Here is a 20,351-nt window from a genome sequence, read left to right as displayed (position 1 = left end):
GGGAACTCAATAACACTTTTGCCACAGTTGTTTTGAGAAAGTACAAAAAGAGCCTTTATTAATAAATAGTACACAAGTGTGGAGTTGGTTGGTCACCAGATACAATAATGCATAAAGACACAATAGGGGGACTGGGGAACCTCGACAATGGGCCACTATTAGAACTGATGTCAGGCCAGGTCTCTTAACACACGTGGTCTTGAGCACACTAAATAACACGTGTTTAAATGTAGGGAAAATGCACTACAATATCCAAGACACTCAGGTGATATGTGACCAGGCAATTAAGAGTTCAAACTACATGCACACTGCAATCTCTGTAGGCTACTAGAGTGAGAAAAACTACAGAGACCGGCTATCCAGGGTAAGTTACCAATGGGATCAGAACTGAGGCTATTAGCTGTGGAGGGGGGAGGGAGACACATGGACTGGACGTGAAGTAAAAACAAACAAAATAAATCCACTCTAGTCTACGGCTCACATTTAATAAGTTACACCTATACATAAGCTACACAGGCCAATAGGCTAGAGGAAAAGAAATGAACACAAAAAAGTAAACTATTTATGAGCGGCACCAATGTATCAAAACACACGTAAAAACAGAACAGCAACTAGCACCCCATATGACTGAATTCTGTTTGTACCACTTACACACTGCTGTTATAAAGCTAAAACACTTTTAGCAATTCTACTTCTCAGTGATTAGAGTAGTGTTACACAGAGAAAGTGAAAAGTACACAGAGAAAGTGAAAATACACAATACAGTAAAAACACTACACAAGACAAATGCTGATGAAAATATTATTTACGTAATTCTCTCCATATACCCAAATCATTCAACATGTCAACATGGAGAATCACAAGAAAACATGTCCCAGTTTTCATGCTACTTCAGTAGTGTACATAACACTCTAAGCTCAGCAAATAAATAAAGTTGCATTTTACCCTGATGTCTTTTTAGGATGTCAGTGTTGCCAGAGACCTGATGGACATTACTGTTTTGAAAATGGCCTGGTCACCGATAATGTTCGCTTGAATTTCTGAGCCTGATAGCATTGCGTATTTGCCAAAAGCATGTTTATGATCTCTCTATCTTGTTCTTACATGAATATGGGCCAGTCCTCCTTTCAAGTTTATTTGATAAATTTGGTCTTCTTCTTCTTTGAGCACATTTTCCTCCTGCTTCAGGTCTTCCTTTTCCTCTACTTCCACCTTGACCTCAGACGCATGGCATGGCCTCTGCCTCTTCCTCCTACTCCTCCTCTGTGGACTCCCCCTCTCACCCTCACTCTACTTCTTCTGACTCCTTCCATTTTGGTTGAAGACAGATTACATTTACTCATATGCTGCATTCCTATAGTGCTTCAACCTGTTTGTTGTGTCTACAATTAAGCAATCATGTGTTTGGGCACTTGGTGGCTGTGTTTATTTGACTGGCTCATAGGTGTGGTAATTTGGCAGTCAGTGTTTTGGAATTGCAAGGAAGTGACCTCTTGATATACGTCTGTGTCTAAAGCATAAAAGTGTGTTTAGTGCTTTGCAAATCACTTGTGTGTATGGTTTCGCAAAAAGCGTGATGTTTAAATGTGCTTATAGTTGTGCAAATCTGAGCCGTTGTTTTGCTCCTTGAGTGAAGGTTTTGATAAATGTGTAATACTTTTGATTTTAGTGTGTATCCGATCGTAAAAAACTATAAAGGCGATGGCAGAACAGCAATACATTAAATACAGGCTACATTACATGTTCATCAATTGTCAGTGCAAAATGAATGGCCGCTATGGCCTGCTGGTACGCAACACACTACACGTATCAGTTAAACACATACCTCTTTAAGTAGGCTACGACCACTGTGGCTGATGGCTTCAACAAATCTCCTCATTGCTACAGTAACAATGCTCAGCCGACACTTGTTACGCACAACAGCAACATGGCGTCACTCCCTTACACGCACATCAAGCACACCAACATACAGAGGCTCCGCCAACGTTTGCACTCCTAAACAATAGTCAAACAATTAGCCATTTAGCAAGCTAGTCACCAGTGATGGAAGAACTTAAAGAAACCCTTGCTTAGACATACCTGTGGATTTCATGCAGCACCCGTGACTTTGCTAGACAGCCCCAGAACCAGTGGTGTTGACAATGAACTACCGGCTTTGGGACCCCAGGTGTCTATATATAAGCCTGTTCTATATATAAACCTGTTTATGTCAGGCAGACTAATCAATCAGGACCCATTCCCCAATACGTGATGTAGTGCTGTGTGACAGGAAGAGAAAGACAGAGAGATTATAACGTAAGTTACGCATGTAACTATGGATCTGTGAGACCGAGGGATGACCGTCACTACGGTCTAAAATGGAATGATCACCGTTGTTCTGCCTGTCACCGAGACATATGTCAACAAAGTCATGTCCATGATCTCCGGAAGCAGAACGACACGCGTTAATAAATAACCGCGATTGCTCTTGGTTCATCCTCTCACCTTGAGCGCCTCAGGATGGTCCGAGCGACAAGGATAGTGACGGTCATCCTTCGGTCTCACAGATCCATAGTTACATGCGTAACTTACGATCTGTTTCGACCTCACTCTGACAGTCACTACGGTCTAAAATGGGATGACACATACCAAAAGAGTCGCGAGGAACCCAGAATTAGTTATTAAAACCTTGCTCGGTCACGGACATTAGGGCAGCGTCGCTGACCGGAGCCGGGAGAGTTACGTCCACCCTGTAAAATCTAGTAAAAGTGCATGGCGTAGACCATGAAGCCGCTGCACAAATATCGTCTGCTGCCACACCTCTGAGGGCAGCCCAAGACGTAGCCATACTCCTGGTAGAGTGAGCCCTTGTACCCGAAGGGACATGGGAAATAACCTCCACCAGCCAATGAGATAGCCTCTGTTTGGAAAGCAACATTCCCTGCTTTGCCGCCCCATAGCAGACAAACATTTGAGAATGTGTCCCCCTCAAAGGCTGAGTATGTGCCAGATAAGCCCTCAAGGCCCTGACTGGGCACAAAGTGAGCAGCATATCCTGCTCTGCTTGTGAGGCAGAGGGAGGCTGGAATTGGGTCAGCACCAGAACTTGGTTGATGGACTGCTGATTAAGAACCTTCGGCAAGAAAGCTGGATTTGGCCAAAGTGACACGCCAGTGCCTCCTGCCTGCCACCTTAGACAGTCCTCACTGATGGAGAGAGCACACAACTCCCCGACTCGACTGGCCAAACAGAGAGCCAGGAGAAAAGCAGTCTTAACCTTTCAGAACGTAGGTTTTTTTTTTTTACAAACCTACCGCAGTGGGTGAGTTTTTTCTGGGTGCTTCACGAATGTTCTACAGAATGTTCTATACGGGAACATTCTACAGTTATTGTTAAGGCTGTAAGGAAATTATTATACAGAGTTTGCCTGATCTGATCTGCTATCTTGACGTATATTATTATTTATTCGTTACAAATATTGTACAAAATCCTAGACTGATCAACAATTGGTGCTCTCAACCGTGTGACGTCATCGTAACAACGTAAGACCGGGTGCGTGGTGCGTGCACGCTTGAAGCTTGTGGCAGTTACCAGTCAGTCACACATCGCTGCCTCGCCGCCCAGAACAGTCGATGTTTTCCTCACTTGAGCAACGGGTAAGCGACCTAATCATTTATTTCGTTATGATATCCAGAAAAACAGCAGAGTTGTGAATTAGGCTATAACGATCGATATTAAACCGTATGTAGGTGAATAAAGCTATCTAGTTGAATGACACGTGTGAGTGAATGTAATTGCGTTCATGCTAGTTAGCTGAATTTGACACGTGTGCATGCATGCAATTACCTATATTACCAGCCGCGTGAATGCAACACAATACAAATGTGAATATAATCCATGTCAAAGAGATTGTAGGTAAATAGAGCTAGCTAGATGTGAAATAAATGTGAAAATATACCTCAGAAAGTGAACATCTCATTCCGTCCATTCAACAAACAAGCTCATCCTATTTAGCTCAAATCCACAGCTAATCAGATGAGGCGAACGAGAAGAAAGGTGCACAGATATCACATATCAGTGCATTACTTTGTGAAAGTAATGTAATCAATCTCAAATAGAAGGAAGTTTAATTTAGATGTTGGGTGCATGATAAATGACGAACAGTAATTGTGATGTTTTAAATTTGTAAATACTGAATTGTGAGAAAAGGTTAGGCTAAATGACAAAGTGTGTACAACTGTGTAAAAGTCAGTAATTATTTTCAAGAGCAAACTTTTTGATAAATGCAACCAGTACCCGTTATTGTTAGAAGAGGCAAATTACATGTATGCGCTCATGTGTGCATGGACAGTTCTCAATTGATTCATACGTGTTGAGACATTAACTTCTCAATGTTTTATTGGGGGTTTTTTTCCAGACACAAGGGGGAAGTAGTTGGAACGGCTGGGCTTCAGGATGTGGACTTCACGCTTATCCTGCCATTTTGTGGGACCTCTGCACCTCACCCGTGCACCCCCATCCTCACCCCTGCTCCTGCACCCCCATCCTCACCTCTGCTCCTGCACCCCCATCCTCACCTCTGCTCCTGCACCCCCATCCTCACCCCTGCTCCTGCACCCCCATCCTCACCTCTGCTCCTGCACCCCCATCCTCACCTCTGCTCCTGCACCCCCATCCTCACCTCTGCCCCTGCACCCCCATCCTCACCCCTGCTCCTGCACCCCCATCCTCACCTCTGCTCCTGCACCCCCATCCTCACCCCTGCTCCTGCACCCCCATCCTCACCTCTGCTCCTGCACCCCCATCCTCACCTCTGCTCTTGCACCCTCATCCTCACCTCTGCCCCTGCACCCCCATCCTCACCCCTGCTCCTGCACCCCCATCCTCACCTCTGCTCCTGCACCCCCATCCTCACCTCTGCTCCTGCACCCCCATCCTCACCTCTGCTCCTGCACCCCCATCCTCACCTCTGCTCCTGCACCCCCATCCTCACCTCTGCTCTTGCACCCTCATCCTCACCTCTGCTCCCTCACCCCCATCCTCACCTCTGCTCCTGCACCCCCATCCTCACCTCTGCTCTTGCACCCTCATCCTCACCTCTGCTCCTGCACCCCCATCCTCACCTCTGCTCCTGCACCCCCATCCTCACCTCTGCTCCTGCACCCCCATCCTCACCTCTGCTCTTGCACCCCCATCCTCACCTCTGCTCTTGCACCCCCATCCTCACCTCTGCTCTTGCACCCTCATCCTCACCTCTGCTCCCTCACCCCCATCCTCACCTCTGCTCCTGCACCCCCATCCTCATCTCAGTTCCTGCACCCCCATCCTCACCCCTGCTCCCTAACCCCTGCTGATAACAATCTGCCTCTGTGTTATTATTTGGACGCCTAATGACACCCCCATCCTCACCCCTGCACCCCCATCCTTACCCCTGCACCCCCATCCTCACCTCTGCTCCCTCACCCCTGCACCCCCATCCTTACCCCTTCACCCCCATCCTTACCCCTGCACCCCAATCCTCACCCCTGCACCCCCATCCTCACCCCTGCACGATTATTGAGGTTGTCAAAAACCATTTAAAACACTCTGCCTTCCTGGCAAAGGTGAACAAGTGCACAGATATCACTTACCTATTACAGTCAAAAAGTGTACAACTATGTAAAATCGGTTATTATTTTCTAGAGCAAACTTTTTGATTGAAGAAACCAGTAACCTTTTTAGTAGAAAGAGGCAAATTACATGTATGTGCTCATGCGGGCATGGACACGCATGAACAATGACCATTTTTTTTTTGTCTTTTCCAGACACTCCCTGTGGCATAGTTCACTTTTGCCGTCCACACCATGGTCCCAGAAGACTCACCTCGCCTATACATCACAAGGCCGCCTGAGGGGTCGTTTGAGGAGGAGTTAGAAAAATGTAGGCACCTCAAGAGCCTCACCCCTCACCCATGAACCTGCCTCTGTCAAAGGTGATACTTTTTTTTGTGCACTGATATCACATATCAGTCTATTATTTTGAGAAGTCAATCTCAAATAGAAGGAAGTTTAGTTTAGATTTTGGGAACATCGAAAACTGTAAAATGTTGAACAGTAATTGTGATGTTGTAAATTTGTAAATACTGAATTTTGAGAAAAGGTTAGGCTAGTAATTATTTTCAAAAGCAAAGTATTTGATTCGAGAAACCAGAAACATTTATTGTTGGAACACACACGCACACAAACACACAAACACACATGAACACAAACACACATGCACGCACACAAACATGTACACAAACATGTACACACACATGAACATGTGAACATTTTTTTTTTTTTTTTTTTAGTAATGTCAGTAATGCTTGAGGGTGTGGTACTCCTCAAAGCAAGGTGTGACACACAGTGGAATGTCTCACTGTACACACATGTACTTTGTGGCCTTCCGCATCTGTTGCCGCCTTGATGTCGTTTGACAGACCCTACAACGGCGCCTGGTCTTCACACCCTGCTGTTCTGTCGGGGTCACCAGCGTCGGAAAATGTCGAGCTGAGAGACGGAGTGGGCCATCCAGCGTGGGCCGCCCACCACATGAGGGCCTTCTGGGAGTGTGGAACTCCTCAATTAGTTGGCTGGCCAAGTTTTCACGGAACCTTTGGTAGGTCAGCTCCTGCCTTGTCAGCTGGCGGTGCACAACAAAACTATTAAACACGGCAACATCCAAAACATAAAAGAAAAGCTTCCTGTACCACTTCAGGGTTACCCGCGCACATTCAACAAATGTGTTGCGCCGGTCCAGGTTGTCCACAGAGCCCATCTTACGGTTATACTGGAGCACACAGCAGGGCTTGTTGACACTTCTTCCAGTGGCATAGTCTGCTTTTCCTGTCGGAACCATGGACCCAGAATGCACTGTTGACAGCATGTGGACGTCACGCTTATCGTGCCATTTCGTTGCCAGCAACTGTCCATTATTAAAATACTCCACGTCCCCCTTGGACATTTTCCCCTTGAACCTGGGCATTCCCTTACGGTTTGGTCTAACTGTGCCACAGGGACCAGTGTGGTTTCGGAGCAAATACCGAAAACGGGTAGGGCTGCTGTACCAGTTGTCAACATAGAGTACATGACCCTTGCCGATGAAGGGCTTCATTAAAGTGCTGACAATGGACCCCGACATACCCAGGTCTGTATGCATCGAAATGTCTGTGGATTTCCCAGTGTAAACAATATTGTCCTGTACATACCCGGTCTGGACATCACACAGCACGAACAATTTAATCCCAAAGCGGTGCCTCTTTGAAGGGATGAACTGCTTGAAGGACAGCCTCCCCTTCCACTTGACCATGGACTCGTCAATACACAGGTCTTGGTAGGGGTAAAAAATGTCAGTAAAAGATTTAAAAATTGGGGTGATAATAGATCAAATTTTTCGGAGGGGGTCGTTTGAGGTGGACTGAGAAAAATGTAGGCACCTCAAGAGCAGGAGGAAGCGGTCTTGAGGGAAAAGAGTTCCAAAGGAAGGAGTGGAAAAAAGGGGATTAGTGGTCCAGTAATCTCGGATGTTATTTTTTTTAATAAGACCCATTGAAAAAAAAACTGCCAAAAACACATACATCTCCGCGGCAGTTGTGTCCACCCACTTTGTTAGCTTCCCACTGCTAACTTTTTCTTTCAGTGTCTGTGCGTATTGGTTCGTCTCGGCCACAATCATGTTCATGATTGAAGTTGTAATAAATAATTTAAAACAATCTGCCTCCGTATTATTATCTGGACGCCTTATTACACCAGAACAGCCCCTGTCAAAGTTTACTGGGTTTGGGATGAGATTTCCCGTTTGCCACTGAAATGATGAAACCTCACTGTCTTCCAGGTCCAGCCTCTCCTCCACTTCGTTCAAGGCTGTCAAGTTTTCCGGCAGCTCATCGTCCGATGAGTCGTCCGTGTCAGGCACATCTTCGTCGGCATCAACGAAGACATCCTCAGGATCGGCCGTGAAGATTTCGCGAATCTCCTCGTCAGTAAGCTGACGCCTCCTCCCCTGAAAATGACTTGCCATTTTTCTTATGTTTGCTACTTACTACTTGCTTCTTGTTTTCGTGAATGAATGAATGAGATGCCGGTATCTGTCAGAAGCTATGTTTTTCAACGTGTTGCATGTTGTAAGTGCGCTGATAATGCGCAAGCAGGATTTGTGATTGCCCAGTGATGCTAATGTGAAAAGGTCGACTGCGCAGTAAGTGTGCATCAATGATGAGACATAGATAATGCGTATCTTGAGGAGAATATGACTCTAAGCTTGTCAACTCTCGTGAAGCATTTCAGGTACGGTATTTTCCCGCTGCGATGCTGGTTTTCATCTCGAGCTGTCGCTGACATGATATTAGGCTGAACATTGAGTAATGAACCACTCGTTTTATTTTCCGTTATGTATATTTTATGTACCATTATTACCCTACGTGGATTAATAAAAGTTTCATGAAAAAAATCACTTGTTGTGCTTGTGTTGTTGTACCGGAGGTCATGTCTTCCCTATACTTGCAAACGTTGTAACTTTGTCATGTACAATTGGACGCGGACCACACAAATATAATAAGCCTACTACACATAGTAAACAAAATGATACTGACAAGACGATTTTTAGAGGCATAATGGATGAATGTGTCCTGAGGAGCGTATGCCTCTAAGCTAGTCAGCTTGTGAAGCATTTCATGCACGTTATATTCCCGCTGCGATGCTGGTTTGCGAGCTGTCGTTGGAATTGATGTTTGGCTGAACATTGAGTAATGTACCATACATGTTATTTTCAGTTATGTGGGTGATTCTCGCGAGATCACACATATGGGGTGTCATGAAGCATTTTGATGACCAAAGTATATGCAATCAAAATAAGAATGACACATCTGTAAACATCTTTCCATGGTCTACTTAGCACATGTTTTCACCTGAACATCACAAATATATATATATATATTTTTTTCACATTTAAGGGTAAATTTCTCATTACCGCAACATGTCATCACTGAATTTGAATTCTTTAAGATGTAAATATTATTAATTAAAATGTATATAATAGATTTTTTTTCAGTGAATGTTATACTCCAATCAGTTACAGTGAAGAGGTATTAGACATTTGCTAAAAATTGATAAAAGTAGTGAAAATAATAAAGAAAATAAATGTGTCGAACACCGATTTTCCCATCCTCCGCAACAATTTTCAATCATTGTCCAAGTCCACAAGGAACTAACATTTTCAAGGAATTTTGTTGGAGAGACAGTATTGACTGTGACACTCAAGATGGCTACCAGGTAAGCAGTTGTTATTTTATCTCTCCAGAAAAAAAGTAAAAAGTTTGTCTGTTATAGTACCTACACGACGTTTTAGTTCTCATTACCGATATATAAAGTTTTGAGCTTTTAAATGTTTATTTTTTTATTTAATTTTGATAATTATATACCTTCTTATGGTCTTAATATATATAGTGAGGTCAAGTTAAGCTAGCCCTCATGGTGCTTCCACAGTTAGCAAAAAGGGTCAAGGTCACTCATCCTCCGAAACACCATTATCACCCACCGCAACAAATAATGGCCTGTTGCGGTGGAGAGACTCAGTGTTTCGGTAATGAGAAACAGACTAATGAAGTAAGAACATGCCCACAAGTCTTGTTCATTTCCTAATATAACTTGATATTTGCCATAAACACTGCCATAAACAACATAGCTATATAGTGTAAACAACATAGCTATTACAACCCTCCAGCAGGGGTCCCTAATTTTCCATTTTTATCGAGCGCTTGCATAGTTTGTAACTCAAGTAAATGCAGTAAAGGCCACCTAATATATTCTGTCCATTTAATATATTTTGTAGTAATGATGTATTTCTATGTATTTTTATGAAATGTTACTTTCAGGTATGATTTAAAATATAATATTTTGTTACAGGCAAACTTCAGTGGAAAGGAAAAGGGCATCAGCAAGAGACAGGCTGGCAAAGCATAGGGAAAAAATATACAGCAATACAGAATTACTTGAGGAGTACAGAAGAAAGGAGAGAGAGAGGTTAGGGGACAGGGTGATCATAGGAAATAATCATAACTTTGACAAACAAAGCACACACACACACACACACACACACACACACACGTGGAGAAAGGACAATTGTTCAGAGTTAAAGTTTCATTCATTATTTGTATGAAGTCCATGCTTAATGCAGTTCACCTTTCATTCTTATTTAAAATGTATTCATTTTTTTTTCAGGTATCACAAACGCAAGGAAAATGGCAAAATAAGGACAACACAAGATCTCTCAAAAAAACAGCGTGAGAGGCAAAAAATGCAATGGAGAAAGAATTCGGCCAAATATTATAGGACAAAAAAACAAGAGCAAGTAGTTCTCAATCTAACCCCAGAATCCTCAGTAAGTGAGGCTGACAATCCAATACAATTAAATGAAACACCACCACCAGCAGAGGTAAGTTTAGACCTGACAGGGCCAATGGAGTCATCTACCCCTCAGAAACTCAAGCAAGTACTGAAAAAAAGAGAGCGGCCATCAAATTCTGTATTAAAATTAAGAGCAAAATTGAGATTTGCTGAAGAGAAAGTTGCAGCAAAGGCCAAAGAACTGCTGAAACTCAGCCGAAAAATTAAAAGGCTGGAGGCTAGAAGGCCACAAAGAGCAATGGCCAGGCTACCAGTAGAAAGTCAGAGAGTCAGGAAGGCTAAAATGGGACTGCCGAGCACCAGCAGGAGGAGGCAACTGGGCAAGGTTGTGAGCATTTTCCTACATCAGGATGATGTCTCAACAGTTTTGAATGGCAAGTTTGGAGAGATACGCCGTAAGGGACAAATCTTCAGAAAAAGAGCCCTGACAGACACCCTAGCCAATCTCCATCAAAGGTTCTGTGCTGAACACCCTGGACATATTGTGTCTAAAGCTCAGTTTTTTAGATTGAGACCATTTTGGATTGTGAGGCCTAAACTGAAGGACAGAGAAACTTGTGCTTGCAAAATGCATGAAAATATAGCCCTGAAGATAAGCAAGTTGCAACAACTGGGGATCATTTTAACATCAAGCCCAGAAAACCTTGTGCAATCCTGTGTATGTGACATAAACAACATGTCCTGCATGTATGGCAGATGTCCAACGTGCATGGACAAGATGTTTCCCACTGCCTTGGATCCTCTCACTCAGGGAAACATTGTCACCTGGCAAGAGTGGGTCACGAGGTCAGTCAATGTCTCCAAGACCAGCAAGGATGGGGCTAAGGTAGAGAAGCAGGTGAAGAACACCTTCCTTGAGAAAAGGAACACATCAATTGAGAAGTTGATGACTCTATCAACGGAAAATCTGCCAAGATTCCAAATTCATTTATTTAACATCAGGCACCAATATTTGGCCCTTAAATCAATGAAAGAATCACTTACAGATAATGCTGTAGCTGTGCACGTTGACTACTCTGAGAACTACAGCTGCAAATACTCAAAAGAAATAAAGGAAACACATTTTGGAACGGGCAATGAACAAGTGACTCTCCACACTGGGGTGACTTATCTAAGTAGGGGCAGGGTGGAAGCCTTTGCTTCCCTGTCTGCCTGCCTACAACATGATGCTGTGGCAACATGGGCCCATCTTGACCCTGTGCTCAGAAACATCAGGGAGAAATATCCGGATGCAAAACACATCCACTTCATTTCAGATGGCCCAACGTCACAGTACAGAAACCGTACCTTTTTCTATTTAGCCTCCACTGTGCCCTTCATCCATGGTTTCCAATGGGTGACCTGGAACTACACTGAGGCCTCACATGGCAAAGGTGCCCCAGATGGAGTAGGTGGGGCCCTAAAAAACCTTGCCGACCGCATAGTTTCTTATGGGACCAGCATACCTGATGCGGATGCACTGTATGAGCAGCTGGAGAGAAATTCTTCCGTGACCCTGTACAAGGTGTCAGAGGAGAAAATCAAGGAAAGCTCTGAATTGGTGCCCCCACACCTGAAGGCTGTTCCCGGGACAATGAAAATACACCAAGTGAGTCAACTTAATAAGTTAATGCAGTTAAATAAGTCGAATGTCCCAGGCTTTTGCCTTGGAAAGCAGTCTATACACACCATTATCCAAAATAATCTCACAAAATTGTCAACAACTTAGTATGAGACATGTTCAATTCAATGAGTAAAGTGAAAATGTAATGTTTTGAATTTTGAATTTCACCCAACAGCTGACATCCACAAAACCTGGAGTCATAAACACAAGGCCAGTGTCCTGCTTTTGTGACAAAGATTGTCAGTGCTTTCAACCAACTTGCCACGCTTTCTCTGAGGGAGGAGAGGAGGGCCCTGACAGCATCGAGGACCCTGACAGCACAGTGGCCCCTGACAGCACCGAGGCCACCATAGAGGTTGGACAGTGGGTCCTTGTTGAATATGACGGCGATTTGTTTCCTGGCACAGTCAAACAGGTGAACTTGATTTCAAAATGTTTTCAAAAAAGTGTGATGACATTCATATTAGACTAGGATAGAACTTTGTCCAGTTACATTATAGCCATGTGCTGTTCAGTCAAAATTTTGGGGAGACTAAAATGTTTTCTTTCTTTTAAAAAAAACAAAATCAGATTGCTGATGACCAGTATGAAGTGGACACCATGACGCGTGTAGGGGAAAACCGCTTCTATGTCCCAAGCATCAGATTTCCTGGAGAAATGGTCTGGTATTACCGCCAGGACATACGGGACATAATCCCAGAACCACTTCCTGCCACCTCCTCTGCCAGACATTTTTGCATTTTGCCTGATTTATGGGAAAAACACAAAATCCGCACATGATTCACGTTCCTCACATTATTTTCAAAAATGATCCTGATGGTTGCATGGTTGAAGGTCAGGACCAAATGCTTTTATATTAAACTAAAATAATTGTAAAATCATATGATTGTATGTTAAATTGAAATGTTTCTCAGGATGACATGATGGGTGTATGATTGGTAAATGTATTTGTTTTAGTTGTTTACATAGATGGCAAATGTTGTTTAAGTTGTTTTGTTTAACACAAGACATGGTACTGTTATGACCACTTTCAATAAGCAAATCAAGCTCTGTTCATGAAATAAATATTCTTTTAAAAATTATATGTGTTACATGTGTAAAATATGAAGGTAAGGCATCAGGACTCTTGGTGAACAATGAATCTGAACTGAATCTCATTTCCGAAATATTGAACCTCATTACCGAAACAGCATTCTCATTACCGCAATATGTGCTTTTTGTACAAACTACATAATTATGAGTTAATCACACTTTGTTGAAAAATATATATACACATTATATAAAACAATACTTATTTCAGGTATGCTTTATAAAAACGGTACATGTAATCGTTTCAGCAAAATATTGAAAAAGTAAGTTGCAAATCATCTAGTGTGTTTCGGTAATGAGAAATATTAAGTCAATTATGAAAAAATATAAATATAAAAAAGTATTTTTTCTAAAGTTATACATAGCTCTGAGCATTAATTTTAATAATCTACTTTAAAAATAGCCAAAAGTACAAATTTTAAACCATAATTTTAAAGTAATGTTGTGTTGTGGTAATGAGAATTTTTTATGGACTTCGTCTCTAAAATGAAAATTAATATATAATAAATATAAAAAAAATCTCCTGAAAATAATGTTTTTAGTAAATTTAAACCTTCATCTGATGTGTGCAAAAGGAAAATTGGCTTCAAATGCATTTGAAAAATTCTGATGTTGGACACCTTTTAAATCTGGATTTCGTGAGAATCACCCATGTATAGCCTATTTAATTTACCATTATTTCCCTACGGGGATTAATACAAGTTTCATGTAAAAAAAACACTTGTTGTGCTTGTCTTGTACTGGAGATCATGTCTTCCCTATACTTGCAAACGTTGTAACTTTGTCATGTACAATTGGACGTGGACCACACAAATATAGTAAGTCTACATATAGTAAACAAAATGATACTGACAAGACAATTTTAAGAGGCATAACGGATGAAGGTGGCTGAATGTACAATGTTAGTTCACGTTAGCGAAGTTAGTAACCCACACACAGGCTTATTGTTACGCGGCTTTTGGAACGCTCCTGTCGCCACATTCTGTCACACCCATGTGTCGGTACGTCTTTGCGGGAAATTGGCTGCTGTCACACCGATGTGACGCTACGTTCTGAAAGGTTAAGGGACAAAGATCGTAGATCTGCGTCTGCAATAGGCTCATAAGGACCTACAGTGAGCGATGTGAGAACTGTAGGCAGATCCCAGCCTGGGGCCCGCAAAGTGCGCCCTGGATGTTACCGGCGGGCTCCCTTCAAGAACTGGCCGATCAAAGGATGCCTACCCAGGGATCTGTTGTCTGCCCCCTGGTGAAAGGCTGAAATGGCCGAAGCATAGACCTTTATTGTACTTACTGCCTTTCCTTGATCCAAATGGGACTGCAAGAAGCGTAACAGGGCAAACTGCTGGCTCAAGACCCATGCCAGCACACCAGTCTGAAAAAATCCTCCATCTGAGAGTGTAGCAAGCTCTAGTAGATGGAGCATCCTGTCTCCTGTTGGGAAGGCCCCCCAATGGGACACCTTGCAGGAGAAATTCTCTGTCCCTCCAAGGACATAGAGCCTGGATGCAGGCCCGAGACACACGCAGCCTCACCTGCCTGTCGTCTCTGGGATGGAGACGGAAAGCATTGAACCAGCACTGCAGGGGACGTGCCCTCAGCAGGCCAAGGGGAATTACTGCTGCTGCTGCAGCCAGCAAACCCAAGAGCTTCTGGACTCTGTGAGCCGTAACGAGGCTGCCTAAGCGGAAATGCCTTAACATGCCGATCAGGCTGTCCACTCTCCATGGAGTGAGAGACACCGTCATGCTGACCGAGTCGAGGAGAATGCCAAGGAATTCTGCCTGTTGGCAGGGTTGCAGGTTGCTCTTTTTGTGGTTGACTGTGAAACCCAAAGCTTGAATTAGGGCCAGCACTGTGTCTGTGTTGCGCACTACCTGCTCCCGAGAGGGGGCACAATTGAGCCAGTCGTCCAGGTAGGGCAGGATCTTCAGTCCTTGAGCCTGGAGGGGGGACAGCACGGCTGACACCACGCGAGTTAAAACCCTTTGGGCCAGAGAAAGGCCTAAGGAAGGACCTGGAACTGGAACACCCTACCTTGGAAGGCTAAGCGCAGGGAGGGCCTGTGTTCCCGGCAGATAGGGACGTGGAAATAAGCGTCCTTCAGGTCCAGAGATGTGAACCACTCCCCCTGTTGGATGGACCGCATCACCACTCCTGTGTGGACCATTTTGAACGACAGCACCTTGAGAAACCGGTTCAAGGGCCTGAGGTCGAGAACAGGCCGATGGCCGCCGTCTTTTTGGGAACTATAAAATATTTGGAATAAAATCCAGTGAGCTGTGCGCTGGGCGGTACTTCTGACACTTCTGAGACGGACCCTTTCAGAAGTAGCTCCTGGACCTGCTTGCTGAGCACGGAGCTTAAAACCGGGTCTTTTATGGATGTTACCCTGCACTGCATGAAATGTGGGATTTACGACAGTCTTCGACCCTGTGTATTGCCGTAGAAGCCCACATTGGTGTGAAAGCCCCCCCAACCCCTTCCCCTTGGCCAGGCCAAGGTTTTGTTATGTTAATTGAATTCACCTGGATTGAAAAAAAACACCCCCCCCCCCTCCAGGGGAGGTACCCCGTCACTGCTTCACTGATTTAAAAAACCTGAAAGTCACAGGTTCGATCCCCACTAGTGGCAACCATGGCCCAAGTTGCTTAACGACTGTTAACGACTCTTAACCTTTAAGAACGTGGGTTTTTAAATTTTTCCAACGTACTCAGCTGGGTGAGTTTTTTTTCTGGCTCCTTCACGAATGTTCTACAGAATGTTCTACAGGAACATTCTACAGTCATTGTCAAGGCTGCAAGGAAATTATAAATGTTTGCCTTCACGTTTTTATCAGCAATGCATTCGCTAAAATATTTTACTAATATCAGACTAACTCAACAAGTGGTTCTTTCTCAATCGTGTGACGTCATCGTAACAACGTAGGCCAACTGGTACGTGCACGTTTGAAACGATGACAACGTCTCCAGCCAGCCACACACGTGGATTTGTCGTTACCTCGCTTGGCACAAACCATTTCCTTTCCATTCCTCTCCTTGCATGGCTTCAACAAAGGGTAAGTGATCTTATGACTGATTTATTTATCCAGAAAACCTCAGAGTTGTAATTTAGGCTATAATAGTCTATGTCAAACCGTCTGTATGCCAATAGAGCTAGCTAGTGAATGACATGTGTGAATGAAAAACAATACAAACGTGAATACAATCGATGTCGAAACAGATTGTAGGCCAATAGAGCTAGCTAGATGTGAAAGAAAATGTGGTCCAGAAAATTAACGTCTTATTACATCCGTTCAACAAACAAGCCCATCCTATTTAGCGCAAATCCACAGCTAGTCAGATGAGGCGAACGAGGAGAAGGTGATTCACAAGGTGATTTTAGTGCACATATCGGAGTATTACTTTGTGAAGCTAATGTAATCAATCCCAAATAGAAGGAGGTTGATTCTGGGGAGATGGTACGTGTCGAACAGTAAATGTGATTTTGTAAATGTATACTGAATTTTGAGGAAAGGTTATTATTTAGGTAATTATTTTTCAAGAGCACTTTTTGATTCATGAAACAAGTAACCCTAATTGTCAGAAGAGGCTAATTACACGTGCTCGTGTGCATGGACACGCACAAACACGTGTGCATGCACACACGCGTGAGCAATGACAATTATCATTTTATTCAATACGTATTGAGACATTGACTTCCAGACACAAGGGGATTCTGCCTCTGGTAGTTTCTGGCTGCCTCCTGCACACACAGGGGTTTGACGACACTATCCCCTGTGGCATAGTGGACTTTGCTGGTTGAAGGACTCCACCTCACCCCTCTGCATTTTGGCATCCCTTTTCCTTTCCTGGTGGCCTTTTGCCCCTACACCTCATCCCTGCACCACCCCCCCCCCCCCCATTACACCTCATCTCTGAACCCCCCCCCCCCCCTTTTTTTGGCATCCCATTTCCTTTCCTGGTGGCCTTTTGCCCCTACACCTCATCCCTGCACCCCCCCCCCCCCCCCCTTTACTGGTTGAAGGACTCCACCTCACCCCTCTGCATTTTGGCATCCCTTTTCCTTTCCTGGTGGCCTTTTGCCCCTATACCTCATCCCTGCACCCCCCCCCCCCCTTTACACCCCATCCCTGCCCCCCCCCCCCCCCCTTTAACACCTCATCTCTGAACCACCCCCCCCTTTTTTTGGCATCCCTTTTCCTTTCCTGGTGGCTTTTTGCCCCTATACCTCATCCCTGCACCCCCCCCCCCCCCCCTTTACACCTCATCCCTGAACCCCCCCCCCCCCCCTTTGCTGGTTGAAGGACTCCACCTCACCCCTCTGCATTTTGGCATCCCTTTTCCTTTCCTGGTGGCCTTTTGCCCCTATACCTCATCCCTGCACTTAGTTGTCCACAGCGCCCATATTTTTATTATAGTCCCGCACACAGAGGGGTTTGGTGATGGTTTCCCCTGTGGCATAGTTGACTTTGCCAGTCGGCACCATGCCCTCGCAGTGTACTGTGGACAGAGTATGCACATCTCGCTTGTCATGCCATTTTGTAGCGAGAATATCCCCGTTGTGGAAGGACTCAACCTCACCCCTCTGCATTCTGTCCATACATTTTGGCATCCCTTTCCTGTTGGACCTCACTGTACCACAGGCACCCGTTCCATGGTGTTGAAGATGGGAAAAAAGGGAAGGGCTGGAATACCAGTTGTCAATGTACAAAATATGGCCCTTGCCATAAAAAGGCTTCATCAGTGCATGGACGACTGACCCCGACATTCCCAGACCCCTGATGGTAGTGACATCAGTTGATTTACCGGTGTATATGATGAGGTCCTGAACATACCCTGTTTTTACATCACATAACACAAATAGTTTTATTCCAAAGCGAGGACGTTTGGAGGGAATAAATTGTTTAAAAGAAAGCCTTCCCTTCCACTTTACCATTGACTCATCAATACACAAATTTTGGTGGGGGTAAAAAATCTGATTAAAATTGTGAATAATTGGGGTCAAAACCGAACGAATTTTCTGTAGGGGGTCAGGAGACGTTGTTGGTGTAAAATGAAGGGCTCTCATTAGGAGGAGGAAGCGGTCCTGGGAAAAAATGGTGCCAAAGAATGGAGTCAGGAGCATTGGGTTGGTAGTAAAATAATCTGACATTTTGCTTTTTCACCAGACCCATGAAGAACAGAACAGAGAAGAAGGCGTACATCTCTGCCACAGATGTATCCACCCATTTTGCTAGCTTCCCAGCATTATTCAACTGTTCCCTTAGTGACTGGGCATAGCCGTTGGTTTCAGTCACTATAGATTGTATAGTTGAGGGGGAGACAAACATTTTAAAACATTCTGCCTCGGTGGTATTTACTGGCTGCCTCCTCAACCCTGACAACTGCCCTGAAAACTGGATGGCCTTTGGTCTGAAGTCCCCCTTCCTCCAAGAAAATACCTCGCTGTCCTCTGGCTCTGGGGCTTCATCAAGGGCCGTCAGGTTCTCCGGCAGATCCTCCTCATCCGATGACTGCTCGTCCGCTTCATTTAGCGCTGGCTCATCAGCAGCATCTTCACCCACGTCTAAAAAGATCTCCCTGATTTCCTCGTCCGTGAGCTGGCGTCTTTTTGGTCTTCCGGACATGTCCACTTTCTATAATTTAATCTATGTTGTTTTATTAATTACTTTAGATAATGTTTGCGTAGCTACTATGTTCGTGTTTATTCTGAAGAATGAATGAATGAGATGCCGGGTGTTGTGACAGTCGCTGTGCTTCAAACTGTGGATGCGCTCATATTGCGCAAATAAAGTTGCAATTATAATGGGACAAGTTGAAGGTGTCTGCGTAGTTATTGTGCATGAATGATACGGAGGATGTAGGGAGTAAAGTTTACTGAGCTGTCAGTTGGGGAGCCGCTCAGAGTGAGGTAGCTCGTGGATTTAGCCCTACATATCTGATTCAGAGCACGCGAAATTCAGAGCTTATCTTAGGGCGTACTTAGCAGCTATTCTACGTACCACATTTGGCTGAAATGTTTAATCCTACGAACCCTCGTTGGACGTGAGATTTCCCTTGATGCTAAGTAATGTAACACAAATCAGTCGTTTCACTGTTTGATTGTGCTTGGCAATGACGGACTACCAGTACTGTGGTAAGACACTGGCTATGAAACCAGCGAACTCCCTCGAGGTAAAGCACTTGCCATGCATAGTCGAGTATCACACAAGCATTAATTTGTTTACTCGGTGTAACTTTTGTAATGATTACAAAAGTTACACCGAAATGATAACACAAAAATGATAACAAGCTCATGTGGAGAGATTGTTCTCCTTCAGTCAATGTTAGCTCATGTTAGCAATTGACCCATAGCAGGGGCGGAGTGGAACACAAAAATCCACCGGGACTATTCTGACTGCACCGGCCCACAACGTGCCCAACCCATCCCCTCCACCTCCCATATATCAACTTCACAAACAATTATTGTTAGATTTAGTGTTGATGTGTGAGTGACAGACAGGTGTATTTGTATATGTACATTTATGGAAATACGGAACAAATCACATCCCGTATTGGCTCAAATTTCCCATGAGCCCTTGCTCCGACCATTGTACGTACATTTATGAGCAAAAAAAACGAATTAAAACGCTGCCAATTTTATATTTGTGGTCATGAAAGTAATGTAGCGTCTGAATAAAAAGAATTTCATCAATATAGGAGGCTAAACAAAAACAGTAGGCTAGATTAATGAGAGTGAGTTTAACACCCACCATGAGTGAAATATAGAGAGACAAAAAGTGGTTTAAATATTGGTTGGACCATTATGATGATTAACTCTGAAAAGTCACGGTGCTCCCGATGGCCACTCTGCCACTTACCCATAGTGCTAGCCCACACACAGTCATTGTTGCGCACCCATTGGAATACTCATGTAGCTACATTCTAAACACACTGGTGTGACCGTACGCTTTTACGGAAAATCAGCGGCCGTCACACCATTGTGTCCGTACGTTCTTAAAGGTTAATGACTGTTATCAGAGTAAGCCTGACTCTGTATAATTACATGCCAGAAACGAATCTCAAGAACATTAAGGTGAAATGATAATATATAAGTTAGGAACATTACACATAGCCTAAGTTAAAACTTTTAAACACATACCACCATAAACATGTGAGATAATTCGACAAGAGACATTGAAAGACAGCTTACTCACTGCTTCGTCAAATAAGAGAGATCAACTATACAGCCGCGGAAAAAATTAAGAGACCACTTCAA

This window comes from Sprattus sprattus (genome assembly GCF_963457725.1).
Source record: "Sprattus sprattus genome assembly, chromosome: 14".
NCBI classification, from domain to species: domain Eukaryota; kingdom Metazoa; phylum Chordata; class Actinopteri; order Clupeiformes; family Clupeidae; genus Sprattus; species Sprattus sprattus.
This window is presented reverse-complemented; position numbering follows the sequence as displayed.